At 41.0% G+C, this 16,609-nt stretch overlaps 1 protein-coding gene across 4 annotated transcripts in view; it reads right to left on the bottom strand.

Annotated features, from left to right (window-relative positions):
* LOC106604462 (ecto-NOX disulfide-thiol exchanger 2) overlaps positions 1 to 16,609 on the bottom strand; it is a 312,275-nt gene that overhangs the window by 266,115 nt on the left and 29,551 nt on the right. The gene's annotated exons all lie outside the window — the stretch shown is intronic.

Genomic DNA, 16,609 nt, shown 5'->3' with positions numbered 1-16,609 from the left:
TGTCAAAAAATGCATTTTGATAAAAATATTTTTGATATTTTTTTTGTTGTTCAAATACCTCTCATGTGAAGTAGTGACATATGCCTAGCTTCTTGAAACGGGTCACAATTTGTGATATTCATGAAATGTATTCGGTAGTAACTAGCTAAAATCTTAGTTAAAACAAATGATGCAGGGAGGCGGTGTATCATTTCAACTTATATTTGTTGGCAAGTAAACATGTTACAATAAAACGGTAGATTGGTCTGTTAATGTAGCAAATAAGTAGACATGGCTTGTATTCAAGACAAAGTTTATTTGCTCTGGAGACCGAGGTGAGTTTACACAGCAGTATGCAGGAACAGTTATGCAATGTATGACATATGTACAGTAGAATAAACGTACTACTAACACCAAAAAGCAGTACTACAGTTCTACAATGGGAATACTTGCATATTTTGTGTTTGGGGGCTGCAGACAGTGAAGTCTTCGGAGTGACTTCGATACAAGGGGAGATTGTTGTTTTGGACCTTTCGAATGTCCTCTTGAATTTCTCAAAATGGCCCCAACAACACACGCAGGCAGGGGGATTTGGTGTCCTGTACCTTGTTTCTCCTCACGCAGAAGAAACTCCAAAAGAATCTGCATGCCACTAAGCAGTATTCGTCTAAGAGAATGACAAAAACGCTATTAGACTTTCATGGGGAATCGTTGTGTACTGTCTGTATTCCTACTGTAGCAGCACAATGCAAAATATTATACTTATCACAGACACGTTAGCTAGCTAGCTACAACACAGGTATAGTTACTCAAAGACTAATATGACTTATAAAGTCAATCATTCCTTTAGTCTTTGTCATCATCAAAGCATTTCTCCAGTTTTCTCAGAGACCTAATGAGATGCACTGAGGCTAGCTAGCTATAATATTAGGCCACAGTACATTTTGGGTATAGCAAACTAAGCTAGCTAGCTCAAATTGGCTAGCAAACTAGCCAGCCTCGTTATAGCTGAATCAATCACCAAATTATACTGTACTTAACAACACTGCCTCGTGTGAAGAGAGCGCTGTTGCTAGCTAGCTCCCAACAACAAAACAACATACTCGTTTGTCATTTGCCCTCCTGGTCCAGCTGGTCAAGGCTGCCTCCGCCAGTTGATCTTGGAGGTTCTGACAAACATCTCCAGCACACCTCTATCTATATGTGCGTCGAAACTTCGATGGCCTGTTACTCATGTCGGCATGGATGGACAGCACAAGCACCACCAGTCAGACTCTGGCCATAGCTCCCCATCGCTGCTTGTTGGTCTCGCAATTCTTGTTCTCACCATCTCAACTCCTCTTCAGGGAATTCCTGTGTTGTGCCGAAAGTCTCCCCCCTGCCAGAATTCTCCCCGCACTTCACGTTCTTCATTGCTGCGACTTGCTTGCTAGTTGAGATTTCTGGTCTTCACTCCGTTGTCAGTCTGGCCTACATTTCTGCAGACAAAGCATCTTTGTCTGCAGTTTTCAGTTTGGCTATTTGTTTCAAGTGTATGTGGCGGTCCTAGCTTGTATGGCACCCTGGGTGAACTCCCCCTTCAGCGCCCACCCGCACACGGGGGCGCCCCGTGCTGCCCCCGGCAAGATGCCGCCTTACTCGCTCCTCTATGTTTAATATAACACATACATTAATTATTAATTTCGGTTGCCAATCCTAACGTGGAGTTTGTCCTATAGAAAGTATTTGACTAACCACAAAATTAAGGAAATTAGAAGGGGAGTGATCTTCGGCACAACACCGGCTCAAATGAATAGGGCAGGATGCACCTATGTTAATATGTAAAATATCAAACTGTTTTGTCGTCCAGCTCTATTTGGAAAGAGGAATAATCAGAAGCAGCCACTAATTATTTAGCTAGCCATCTGGGATACAAAATGCACAGTAACATAGTTCCCGTGAACCTGTCGAAACTAGTACTGCCCCAGTAAAAATAAATAAAAAGCCTTCCTTCAAAACACAAAGACCATAATAATTGCTACAAAACCTGACTCAGACACAGCAGGCTCAAATCAACCCATGTCATTGGTTGAACTCTCCCTGCGGATTATTATAATAATTTTTTTTAAATACCGCTATGGTGCATAACGTCTGAAAACCCTCATCACTCATAATTATGTAAGGAGACTGGAAAAACACCCCAAATAATGGCTAGTGATGAAGTTTCCCTTTAAGTGTAATGTAATGAGAATCAATGGGGTGTTAAAAGTACTGGGCTGCACTGCCAAAAGGTGCTCCCTGAACTCTCTTTATTAGCCTGTAAACAGAGCTCTGGCCTCTAGTCCACCAGCTCCAAATGGACTGCATTGATCAGCAGGTCAGACTAGGTTGGCTCCGGCTCTTTAATTGCCTGTGTCCCTCCTCATTCTCACCCCAACAGCTGTCAATTACCTCCCAGGTAAGCCAGGACCAGCAGCACTCATTGAGTTCAAAGCCTGGCTGAGGCATGACCAGAATACAGCTCAGAGGAGGTGTCTTGACTTCACTAGACTGACATGGAGCCCACTGCTCCAGTTTATTATTCAGAAAAAATATGAATTCAATAGGAGGGAGGCATTAGTTACAGGCTTACTGGAGTATGAGACAACTCCTTATGTTCATTCACAGTGCATGCATCAGTCTGTCCTCTTGAATTTAAAATCGTCTTCTCTCGGGTGAAAGGGAAGCAGTTCAATTGGCAGAACAACAGCAGCAATTTCCTTGATCAAAGTCTAATGACAAGACGCAAATCTCTGAGCCAAAGAACTGTCACTCTGCAATGACTTATGATTGTCCCATTTATCCTCTACAGTGCTTATAAAACCTATGGGCTCCTTCAGATTATTGCTGGTGTAACACAATACAGAGCTCGACTGGCTATTCATGAACATGACTGTTCTAAACTTGACAGAGCAATAGTTTAATACAGTTCACAAAGTACAGCCAATCTTCAAGTCTTGGTGTACACATAATTGAGGACAGAGTGGATTTACCCTTAGATGCCCCCTCTTTGGAGACATTATCCCTGCAGTGCCTGAATAGTGCAGCCTTTTACCTCAGCACAGTGTGCCATCATGCTGCAAAAAAAGTCTGCAAACACCGGCCACAAACAGTTTTTTTTACAATACCGCGTTGGTAATAAATAAACATGTTTGACCGCAACTTCTGGGGTAACTAGCTTTAGCTTGGTACCTAGCTAGCACCAATACAACCAGCCTGAAAACAATGACCAGTAGAAACTGCAGTCATTTTTATTATTCTTAGCAATGATTTAGGAATCCTTGTGAGTAAGTATTATCTAGGTAGCCACTTGTTCATCTATTGAAATTTAACTTCAGTTCATCAAAATAAATAGTTAGCCAGCTACTTAACCCTGTTGCCCAAAGCTAACGTTATAAGCAGCAAGCTAGTGATGCTCGACTGGACTGGGTTATGCATTGTGAAGCTAGCCACAATAAGGATTTAGGCACAAGTGGAATTTGCAGTTGGCCTTCAAAATAAAATTTTATAATTGACAGTGATGCAAATGAATATAAATAGTAGAATTCTGCCATACTTTATTTTGAAGCCTAACCTCAAAGTCCACTATTGTGGCTAATCCTTATTGTGGCTAGCTTCACATAGATGAGGCGACAACCATTAAATCAAATAAGAACTGTCTTATAAATCAGGGTTATTTTAGATGACACCTAGCTATATAGTTAGCTAGCTAACTATAGCTACTGAAACAGATTACATCGTGTTATTTGACATGTAAAATAGTGTTATTTGACGTGCATTTTTTTTGGACACACAATGCCCCAAACGGCGTTCCATAGAAATCCTGGTTGAGAATGAAACGACTGAACAGCGAAAAAGCACAGCAAGTGTAAGAAATAGGTTTTGATTAGGTTTATCTAGTAATGGGGACATACATAAATGCCAACAAAATAACTTTTTGGTCAGTGTGGTGTGTGTAACCTTTATTTAACTAGGTAAGTCAGTTAAAGAAGAAATTCTTATTTACAATGACGTCCCGGGCGACGCTGAGCTAATTGTGCGCTGCCCTATGGGACTCCCAATCACAGCGGGATGTGATACAGCCTAGATTCGAACCAGGGGCTGTAGTGACGCCTCTTGCACTGAGATGCAGTGCCTTAGACGGCTGCGTCCATGCATGTGTGTTAACTATTTAACTGTACTAGAATGCTTAAAAGGACACAAAAAAATGTAATAAATCGGTATCGTTTTTTTGTCAAGGAAAATATTGGATATCGGTATCGGCCAAAAATGTCATATACGTGAGACGTTAGAGCTCTTCAGAGAATTTGCTAACAACTTTATGCATATTTGCCTATAGGATATTATCCACCACCTGAGGAAGTGGGAACTCAAAACTTCGCTAGATTGCTAACTATAAATATGATTGTTGCTATATAGCCATGTAAGCGAATTGATTAATATATCTATAAAGGTAGACTAATGTTCTACAATGCCTAGGCTACTTCTAGGCCTGCAAATGGTGCGCTCGGCTCCGCAGGATCAAACCTATCCTACAGACTACTCCGGTTGTAGAGTGGTATGAACTCAATATTAAGAGGTGAGAAATAAATGTGACTCTCCTCTGTAACTAGAACAATATTTGCTTTTAAAATTGTGTTTTCCCACAATTGTATTTTGAGCAATGGTCATATGCTTTTGCTTCTCAGAATGCATTTCTCCCTCCTCCGTGTCACAGTGGGGAGTAAGAGACTCGCTCACAAAGCAGCCGACAGCAAAACAGAGACAGGCAGATGGTGCCTTCAGAAAGTATTCATAGCCCTTGACTTATTCCACATTTTGTTTTGTTACAGCCTGAATTCAAAATGGATTAAATATGTTTTTTTCCTCACCCATTTACATACAATATCCCATAATGACAAAGTGAAAACATTTACATTTATTGAAAAAGAAACAATTACCTCATTTACATAAGTATTCACAAAATATGGAACAACCCTGCCTAGAGCTGGCCATCCGACCAAACTGAGCAACCAAGCAAGATGGACCTGTCAGGGAGGTGACCAAGAACACAAAGAGCATTCTGACAGAACTACAGCATTTTCCTGCCAGAAGGAAAACAGTCTCTACAGCGCTTCAACAATCTGGACAGTATGGGAGAGCGGCCAGACAAAAGCCACTCCTGAGAAAAAGACACATGAAAGCACGCCTGGAGTGTGTCTGTTGAGACAAATTTAACTCTGACCTGAATTCAAAGCGCTCCTGTATGTCTGGAGAAAAATCGGGTGATGCTCTGTGCCTGGTTAAAACCATCCCTACCATGAAGCATAGTGGTGGCAGCATCATGCTATGCTTTTCAGCAGCAGGGACTGAAAGACTGGTAAGGATAGATGGAACAATGAATGGAGGCAAATCCTTGACAAGAACCTGCTTCTGAGTGCAAACGACTTTAGACTGGGGCGAATATTTACGTTCCAACAAGACAATAACCCCAAGCATACAGCCAAAGCAACACTGGAATGTCTTCAGAAAAATAATGTGAAAGTCCTTGAGTGGTCCAGCCAATGCCCAGACTTGAATCCCATTGAAAATCTGTATAAAGACTTGAAGTTTGCTGTTCACTGCCGCTCCCCATCTAATTTAAGAGCTTGAGAAAATCCCCAAATCTAGAGGTGCAAAACTGATTCAGACATACCCAAGACGACAAAGCTGTAATTGCCACCAAAGGTGCTTCTACAAGGTATTGACTCAGGGGTGTGAATACTTATGTAAATTAGATTTCTGTATTTAATACATTTGCAAAAAAAAATAAAAAATTCACTGTCAACATGGGGTATTGTGTGTAGGAAAAAATTATATTTCATCAATTTTGAATTCAGGCTGAAACACAAAATGTGGAATAACTCAAGGGGTATGAATACTTTCTGAAGGCACTAAACTTTCACAGCAGGAATCAAAATAATGCACACGGTATTGCTGTTGACTAAATAATGTTGAACAATCTAAAAGAACGTTGTATAGAAAAAGAATCACAGAAAATGACTGACGTACGCAAAATGCGTTGGTAAGAGGAAGGCAATGTGGGCCTCGTATTGCTCAGTGCAGAAGACCCATCAGCATGCTGGGCCACAAGCCTGAGGGGAGTTTAACTGTCTAATCTCCCACCATGCATAGGACTTATGTCAGTTTGTGCAGGCGAGCTGTAGGACAGAGAGGACGTGTTTGTGCCTGATTAGAAGCAGATGAGAAGCAGATGACAGTTTGATGTGTCAATCTCTGGGTCTCCCTTTAACACCAAGGGAGGAAACCATGCCTGCTCTTTGTGCACTTTAATCTAGCCAGCTGGCTGCTATATTAAGATTATTTTCTGATCTTTTGTGAGTCATACTGAATGAAATTAAGATTCTGGCATGGTGTATACATTTCTGATGCCTTTGTGGATGAATGGCCCAACTCTTTCATCAAAGAAAGAGTACAATTTTCCATCATCAGTGTGTCACACATGAATGAAAGGAACATTTACAATTGCATGTCAAAGCGCCATTTTACCTTACACTCTAGGGAATTTCACGCAAAGCTTTTGTGCCGGCTATTCAGTCACAAGGAGTTCTGCATCTGAAATATTTATTTGCAAAGGGCAGAAAATCTGAAAAGGTTTCAATTATTGAGCTTTCATTAAAAGAAAATATTTAAAAAAGGTGAGTCCCTTATGCTTGCTTATGGGTGATTCAGACCTCTTGATCAAAACAATTCTACTGATCATAGGCACTGCAAACCTGAACCTGAGCAGAATCAAAAATGTGCCCAATGAAAGCCCCCTTAACTCAGTAATTAGAGAGCAGAGAAAGTAACCAGCGGGGGGGGGGGGGGCAATTTCCATCTGCACTTCACAACACATAGATGGAGGGGATTAGTCAAACTGATATAATCCAATAACTTTCACCTTTCTGTTGTTGGTTTAGTGAACCATGTTCACATTATAAATACTGGTAAGCTAACTTTGCTGAAGACTGAAAGACTTGTGTTTGCATCTCAAGTTAATGCCCAGGATTTATCTCAGCAGCCTAGCAGTCTTGTGGTATGCAGACGACCCAGGTGGATCACATATCTAAGGAAGTATGAATGAAGGCTGACTGTTCATAGAACTCCATAAAATTATTTTTAAATACCAAGACAAACATAATTGCATTCCAGGTGATGACAAATCCACTCCACCATGAAAGCCAACTTTTATTAGGCTGAATCATGAAGATGTCCTCTTAGTAATGTACTGTTGGACAGACTATACCAGAGTAGATAGAGACAGCAATGATCTTCTTGTCATTTTGTCAACAGAGCTCCAAATTCATCACCGGACAGATGGTTCAATTCCACTAGCAAAAATACAATCAGCACCAACATTGACCAACTGTCCACATGACAAATTTGTTGTTTATGAGTATGTGAGGTCCCTCAGTCACAGGGTTAGGGCCAAAGGTATTTTCAGCACCACGGTCAACATAACAGAGAGACTCCTTTCCTTTTCTGATAGTGATTGTTCACTCTGCAGCCACACATGAAGCATTCCTGAATATTGTTCTGGTATGATGTAATAGGCCTAATGTGTGATGTAGTTTGACTGTGGAGGACACTGCAGATTTTCCTGTGCTGGAACACTCTGGAACAGAGTGCAGTCCACCTGTCAACCTCAGTGAGAGAGGCTGCTTAGCGAGACCAGAGTTTTCAGGCTTGGAGTATGAAATTAATTTACTTCACACCTCTGGCAGACTTTAAATCAGGACCCATTCACCTCTGATGGGAGGACTAACAGCATGAGGCTGGAAGCATTTACCACAGCTTAACGCCAAATGGGAGAAGGCACCAAGGGGTGGCAGATAAGGTTTCTGGTTTTGCTGTACAGGAGAATTAAATTATATTGGATTGTGATGAGAAATAATTACAAAACAAAAAGTCCCAACATAGCCTAATGAACTGCACAATGAAGGACCTTCAAACACAGTAAGAACATAGGCTTGTTGATGTGTAGCCTAACAGATTATGCAATTAACAGTCCAACAGTTTGGCCAAGTTTAATACTGTATCATACATCCATTTATCCATGTCTCCCTCCTTGAAGCTCTTTGAAGATGAGGGGGAACACTGTCTCCAGTACTGTCATTTCATTTCAGCTACCAGCCCTTTCATGTCCAGGGTAGTGAGAAGATGGTGAAACTTCTGAAGGAGATTTATTTTTAACAAGAGCCTTTACGGGAGTAGAATAGAAGTTGTGTAACAGGAGACCTCCGGAGACCAGGTGGGAATGAGTAAGTTAGCATGCCTGCTAAATGTCTTCATCTAGGAAATATGCATGCTGACATTTTCTCTGACATAGTGATCAAACATGTACGCATACAAGGGCCTTCACCACCTGACGTCGGGTTACTGTGATTAGCTAGCCATGTCTAGATGGGCGTTATGTACGCAGGTTGACGTTTGTCATGAATCTTGCCTTTGAGGCAAAACTGAGCAATTTCCACAAGATAGGCCAGCAGCAATGTCAAAATTGGTTATATTGTAAAAACTCATGAAAACAAAAATGAGGTTTTTGGTCTTCATTTAAGGCTAGGTTGAGGCATTAGCGTTAGCAGTGTGATTAAGGTCAGGCATAAAATGTGATTTTATTACTTAGTGGCTGTGCCAGCTAGAGACCACTCTGCAGAGCGGCCTCCAGGGCAAGATTCATCACAACCTGCGTTATGTACAGCCATGTGGAACATAAAACTATACATTGAACAAAGCCAACAAAACTGGCAGGCTAGAATAGACATTACATGACTTCTTGCCATTTTACTTTCCAAACTTTACCATCCACCTGTGTCCACCATTACTAAAAGCTCCACTCTGCACACACTAGACAAAGCCCAAAAAACTGACTGAGCAATCTGGCTCTAAATTCTACATTGCAGGCCAACAGCTGTCAGTAGCATATCCTCTTGGTCAACTTGGTGTCCAAACTTTAAGAGATCCACCTGCCTCCTTCTGTCTCTCGTTCCAGGTAGGGAGCAGCACCTTCCAGATCATTAGTCTGGGCAACACTCCACCGCCCAATCAGATCAGAAACCCTCACTAATAACCAGTGGGAGGCCAATTAGACTGAGGAGCTCATGTCTCATTTGACAGTTCTCACCATTCCTCCACGAGAGGGGGTCTGCAGCACATTATTGCAGTCCAGAGACCGTTAAAGCCAATTATTAGAACTGCTATGAAGACAGGACTCAGCTTAACAGACAATTTTTAACTATTACTGTGAGCATATTGATTCCAGTGTCCCTGACTCCCCGTTGATGAGGGCAGGAAATTCAGTCATCATGCCATTGTATCCAAAGTTAAATCTTGTGATACAGTTTGTGTCAGTGATGTTTTGCAGAGGGCAGAGCTAGTGTATATTCTATGACAGACAAGGAAAGACTGAAAAAAAGTATATTGATTAGTTACATTGGCTTATTCTCTCATCTGTTCTTTTTTGTTTTTTTGCCAATGTCCGAGGATCAACAAAACATTTAATGAGAAACGCCAACCTCCCTCAAAGAGTAGGACAAAAACAATTCTGGCCCAAATTATATCAATATTGTGATAGCATCTACTAGCTAGGCCAAAGTATTGTAAATTGGCTTTGGGCCGAAGAGAACTAGTTCCTTTGGAGTCAGGGCAGGTCTAAGAAAATCATTGCGGGAGCTGCTCAGATTGAAATAACACTGGAGTAAACATTTCCCTAATATTTGCTCAAACAGGGTTTCTGTGAATTTTCTGTAAAAACTTTGAAGACTACCTTCCCAGCCTATGCTTCCAGTCTCCTCCGCCAAGACGGAAAGTAGCCTACACTAGGCTGTACCTGTATCCACTTCGCATTAACGCAGACTGAACGGCTAACACTCCAATTATCATAAAGTATTCAAACAGGTTCATTGGAACTAAATCTTACTTGGCCTGTAACTCATATTCCAATAAGGGTAAGTTGACATTGCAGACATTCACATCCTAGGTAAATAATGACAACAGCTAACAGACACAGTCCTAATGAGTCAACTGAGAAGTGTGAGAGCGCTCTATACCAGCCTCTCAATCACACATAACAGCCATTGATTTCTGTCCTTGAGGAGACTGGAGTAGTTAGGGCTACAAGCAAAAAGCAGCACTGAGCATGTCTAATCCTCTGCTGCTGACAGTCTCAACTCATTGCATAATGTAGGCTAGTGGCAGGCTAATTTTGTATGGTACAATGAGCTGACATCCCAATATCAAATGCAAAGCTATGCATTTGCAGCTCTTCTGACTACAAGAGAGTAACCTTACTCCATTTGGACAGTGAGGACACCTAAACCAGAGCAGTCATTAAATGACCCCCTATGCATCAACAAAACAGGATATTCGGTGACATGCAGTCATGCGTTATTGTTGCAGTGTGCGGTCATGGAGCCACCTGCACCCTGGATCAATCAGACAGATTCATGAAGCAGAACGTGCTGACATGACGGATCCAGAGGCTCCCATCACATCCAGTGCTGCAGTAACTGACCACTGCTCAGCTCACATAGAAATCTGCAGAGGAAACCAGGTCGGGCCCAAACACTGCTAAAGTGGACATATTATACACAAGAGACCAGGGCAGACTACAGTATAAATAGAAACATATCTCCTTATAAACACAAAAGAGCCCCAGATGCCTTGCATTTAATCCTAGTCTTATTTACAAACCCTGGCAGCTGTCACCTGTAGAGAATTTAATCAGCTGGGCTTCAAACTGTGTGTTTCAAAGCTCTGGCAACACAAACCATAAAATGATATAATTCTACTCTTAGCTGGAACTAACGCATAAATTGAACAGCAAAAGTGAACGAGAAATGGGTTGTGTGATTTAAATTGAGTTTATCTTTGCTCTACATGCACGTCTAATTCAGAATGAGTAGCAGGGGAACCATTGCTCCTCTCTGGTCCAATAATAACACTCCCTCCAGATGTGGTGAGTTAAAGGAGAAACGACAGCCATGGAGCATCGTCCTGCACTTGGGGCTTTCTGTCCCAGTCAATCATCACCAAGGTAGTGCTGCCCACCACTCCTGGGAACAGAACTGTAGACATTGGCTTGTTCTATTGACAGAGAGACTGGAGTCTCTCCCAGAGTCACCTCAGCTCTGCAGCAGTTCAGCTGCTTCAGCCTTGACACGGAAAAACACTGAAACAGAACAGTCTCTCAAATTCGAATGATTAGCCAATGTAATCTCGTCCCCTCTAGATTATGGAGAACAACACAGGGTACTTCACATCTATCCTGTCATTCTTGTGTGCCTGGTGATTATGGTGACTAACATTCCTAGTGATTTTGCCAACAGGGGCATAGAGTAGCAGACGAGGGCCAACCCAAGTTTTGAATCAAAGTTAGGATTAACAGAGGTGCCTCTGGGAGCAGAACTATAAATCAGAGGTTCAGGATTAGACCAGTAAGGACTAACTTTACCTCATTATTGGACTGAGATCTACAGACCTGAGTGAGACCCCATATTTCACTGACATTACCAGTAATAAGCTACTAATCCCTCAAATCTCACCAAAGACGGGCGATTTCAGGAGAAATTCACCTTATGAGCACTGCTGCAGATGAAAGTCTTTGCGGAGCTGCTTGGGTAATGATCCAAACGCATTTCCATCTGGAGGCGAGCTTTCCACTTTGGTGTCCCCATCAAAGGCTCATCTTCCAGGCATTTACACAAGTGTCATCTAAAAGCCCACTGCTTTCAAGTCCTTTATGTTTCCACACACATCCAAAATGTGTCATATTACGGATGGGTTGCTTGCTTCTTCTGCTGCTGCGCCATCAATTTAAGCTGGCACTGCTACCCTAATAGCTGATTAATCTACTAGCCACTATGGGAAGGGTTACACTACAAAACCCAGAAATTGCTTTTTTGAGCATGTGGTGTAGCAATAGTTTAAGAATAAATTGTAAACATCTTTGCTAATGCAAATGAGGCTGTCAAAGTTTATTCTAAGAAAAAAATGACTTTCATTTTCTTCACACAGTGTGGTGTAGGCTACGCTCTTTTTTTTTTACAGTCAGGAACTGTTTAGTATTATGCCCACACAAACACCTCCCACGCAAAGCACTAACCAATAGTGTGCTCCATTGATTTCTTTACCAGCTGGACGTCAAAAGGAAGGATTATATTTATCCTCAGCAGGGTTTCCGTTAGCCGGTAATAGCCAGATTTTGGCAAATCCCAAAAAATTAAAAAGCCAATAAAACTGTCACTGGCCAATAGTCCAGGAGAAGAAAAATAAATAAATCGCATTACAAGATATTGCTTTATTATTGATGGAAATAGCCTTCGATCGAAATACATTTGAGAGGTTATGCATAACAGTCTATAGGCTAATTTGCATAATTAAGAGGAATTAAATTGGCGCGTGTGTATTTTCGTTAGTTATGTTTATCACATGCGTACAGCATATAGATAGAGTCTATGAGCGGAAAATCTGTCACAGTTCGAGAGCTGCTGCTACAGCTTCTCAAACAGCTCATTTGTTGCCGCTGTAGTGAAAGGTTATTTTGTAAGTCCAGTCATTGCGTAACAATTCTAAATGCAATCACGTGTTAAAAACAGTTCATGGCCACGATTAAAAAGAGCTACCATTTTAATTTCTCAATTGGTATTCAATTCGCCATTCAAGTGCATACAGGCAACGCTAGGCTTCAGCGTGTCACACACCCCTTCGCAATTAGCTGGAGGCAGTATGCATTTTGAAAACATAATGAAACATGAATGTTTTAATTCATATTATGAGGCATGTCTTGCCTTGCTTCAAAGTAAAATACAACCATAGAAACGTGAAGGGAATTATTTATAAAGACTTTCAATATGCAATTGAAACCAGTAGCCTATTTCTCTCATGTTCTACTGGTTTCCAAATTAACTTTTATTTTTATTGTCTAGTAAGCAAAGGCACAATCCTAGTCATATTAGCAACCCATGCTAGTTGTTGCATCATTAGATCTCCCCTCTTTCTACATCTCTAACGGATATTTTCATCTCTGTCATATGAAACCTTGCATGTGCAGTGCGCTTTTGACAACAGGGTTTTCTCACTAATTGCATTATGGAATGAACATTCGCGTGTAGCCTATGGCCTCAAGTTGATTGTTCTGTTAATATGAATTACCATAATCTAAAATGTGATTTCTGTAATTCTGAGCAACGTGGGTGGACGCCCTAATCAGGTTACGCACCCAATGCATATCAGTCCATTAAATTCAAATGCTACCAGTCCAATGTCAGGCTGCACATTTTCCTGATATAAACGCTGATTCTCAGGCAGATGGAGGGTTGGAGGGGAAAGAAAAGTATGGACATTAGCCACTGACACCGTGTACGCAGCTTAACACAGACTGAATCCCCTCAAACCCTTTACCAAGGCATTTTACCCTGGAGCTGGGCGAAATTGACAAAAATGTATATCATGATATATTGACTCAATTATTACCTTAACAATTACCCAATTATCCATATTACGGTGTCATAAATTGCTGTTCTGTTCAATAATATAGCCTACTGGAGTCGGCATTGAGCTCTCAGGGACCAATATGAGTGCACTCCATTGAGAGTTTAAGATAAAAATAAATGGAAGAAGAGAAATCCATTTATCTCTACGGGATCGGTGTCCCCCCGGTGGGACAGTTGAGATAACGGGCTAATGTGATTAGCATGAGGTTGTAAGTAACAAACAATCCTAGCACATAGGCATATCTGATATGGCCAGAAAGTTTAACCTGTTGGGGATAGGGGGCAGTATTTGCACGGCCGGATAAAAAACGTACCCGATTTAATCTGGTTACTACTCCTGCCCAGTAAATAGAATATGCATATAATTGTCTGATTTGGATAGAAAACACCCTAAAGTTTCTAAAACTGTTTGAATGGTGTCTGTGAGTATAACAGAACTCATATGGCAGGCCAAAACCTGAGAAGATTCCAAACAGGAAGCGCCCTCTCTGACCATTTCTTGGCCTTCTTGATCATCTCTATCCAAAACAAAATATCTCTGCTGTAACGTGACATTTTCTACGGCTCCCATAGGCTCTCAGAAGCCGGCAGAACGTTGAATGATGACTCTCCAGTCTCTGGCTGAAAAACAGTAGCGCATTTGGTAAGTGGTCGATCTGAGAACAATGAGACTGGTGCGCGCGTGCACGAGGCGACCCCATGTTTACATTTCCAGTCTTTGAACGAAAACAGGGTTTCCCGGTCGGAATATTATTTCTTTTTTACGAGAAAAATCGCATAAAAATTGATTTTAAACAGCGTTTGACATGCTTCGAAGTACGGTAATGGAATATTTTGATTTTTTTTTGTCACGAAACGCGCCGGGCGCATCACCCTTCTTTACCCTTCGGATAGTGTCTTGAACACACAAACAAAACGCCGCTATTTGGATATAACTATGGATTATTTGGAACCAAACCAACATTTGTTATTGAAGTAGAAGTCCTGGGAGTGCATTCTGACGAAGAACAGCAAAGGTAATCAAATTTTTCTTATAGTAAATCTGAGTTTGGTGAGTACCAAACTTGGTGGGTGTCAAAATAGCTAGCCTGTGATGGCCGGGCTATCTACTCAGAATATTGCAAAATGTGCTTTCACCGAAAAGCTATTTTAAAATCGGACATAGCGATTGCATAAAGGAGTTCTGTATCTATAATTCTTAAAATAATTGTTATGTTTTTTGTGAACGTTTATCGTGAGTAATTTAGTAAATTCACCGGAAGTGTTCGGTGGGAATGCTAGTCACATGCTAATGTAAAAAGCTGGTTTTTGATATAAATATGAACTTGATTGAACAAAACATGCATGTATTGTATAACATAATGTCCTAGGGTTGTCATCTGATGAAGATCATCAAAGGTTAGTGCTGCATTTAGCTGTGGTTTTGGTTTTTGTGACATATGCTAGCTTGAAAAATGGGTGTCTGGTTATTTCTGGCTGGGTACTCTGCTGACATAATCTAATGTTTTGCTTTCGTTGTAAAGCCTTTTTGAAATCAGACAGTGTGGTTAGATTAACGAGAGTCTTGTCTTTAAAATGGTGTAAAATAGTCGTTCAGAACTAGCATTCCCACCGAACACTTCCGGTGAATTTACTAAATTACTCACGATAAACGTTCACAAAAAACATATATTGTTTTAAGAATTATAGATACAGAACTCCTTTGTGCAATCGAGGTGTCCGATTTTAAAATAGCTTTTCGGTGAAAGCACATTTTGCAATATTCTGAGTACATAGCCCGGCATCACAGGGCTAGCTATTTAGACACCCAGCAAGTTTAGCCTTCACCAAACTCCGATTTACTATTAGAAAAGTTTGACTACCTTTGGTGTTCTTCGTCAGAATGCACTCCCAGGACTGCTACTTCAATAACAAATGTTGGTTTGGTTCAAAATAATCCATAGTTATATCCAAATAACGGCGTTTTGTTCGTGCGTTCAAGACACTATCCAAGGGTGCGAAGGGTTACGTGCCCGACGCGTTTCATTACCGTACTAAATCGGGTACGTTTTTTATCCGGCCGTGAAAATACTGCCCCCTAGCCATAACAAGTTAATAAACCAATGCGTTGCCTACTCTGGTTGTAAAACCGTCTCCCGGCACCTCTATTGGGAGCTGAGAAATAAATCTGACACCGTTAGAAAGCAGGGATTCCCGTCTATTCAACAGTGGTCATGTCAATCTGAGAACTTTAAATTTTTTCTTAAAATAACCTAACTGAGAAATATCTCCCATGTGGTCAATTAATCTCCCTTGAAACATGAACATTTTTGATTTACAAGGTTATGGATAAACATGTCTTATGCTGCATTTAGATGAGGGACGCAAAAACCGTCATACCACTCTTTATAGCAGGTCAAGAAAGCAAGAAAACTGATGCAAAAGCAAGCCAGCACAACGGTATGCGTTACTACGGTGATTACAGTAAACAAACAGTGCAAATCAACATCCAGTAGAAAATAACGCCACGGCAGATGGCAAAAGTTGAAATATTGGAACTCTGGCGGCAAGTCCCATCTACCATGCTGAAGGCCTGTCTCAACGGCATTTACCGCTGTGCTCTCATTGAAAACAATGACATCCAGTTTGTGGTCTACCGTCTAACGCGTACCATCTAAACTCAGCATTAGTTACTTACCTTGCTTTGAAGTAGCCTACTTTAGCCATTTCACCCCTTACTCATTGAATGAGGAAATTATTTTGTAAAAAGACAAAACGTACTTGGTTGTAAATTTGCAATATTTTATAGCCCATGAAGGGTGGCCATCCTCCAGGAGAGACAAAATGACAGTGTTGTATTTGAGAGAGGCTTGAATATGCAAATAAGCCAAAAGGTAGAGATTAGCCTAAAAGTGTCTGATTCTCTGTAAGGTAATAGGCATAATAATGATAAGGCATTTTATATTGTAAAATGGTTCCTTGCATCATTAAACTCAATTTTCAGGAAAATATTTGGCCCATAGTGTAACAGATAAAAAAAAACGAATTGACTTGAACCAGTCCTACTTGTCTGAAAAACAAGTGGCAAAAAAAGTGAATGTCAAGCCCTATAAATTATG

The sequence above is a fragment of the Salmo salar genome, chromosome 05, assembly GCF_965601325.2.
Source record: "Salmo salar chromosome 05, fSalSal1, whole genome shotgun sequence".
Lineage (NCBI taxonomy): Eukaryota > Metazoa > Chordata > Actinopteri > Salmoniformes > Salmonidae > Salmo > Salmo salar.
This window is presented reverse-complemented; position numbering and strand designations above follow the sequence as displayed.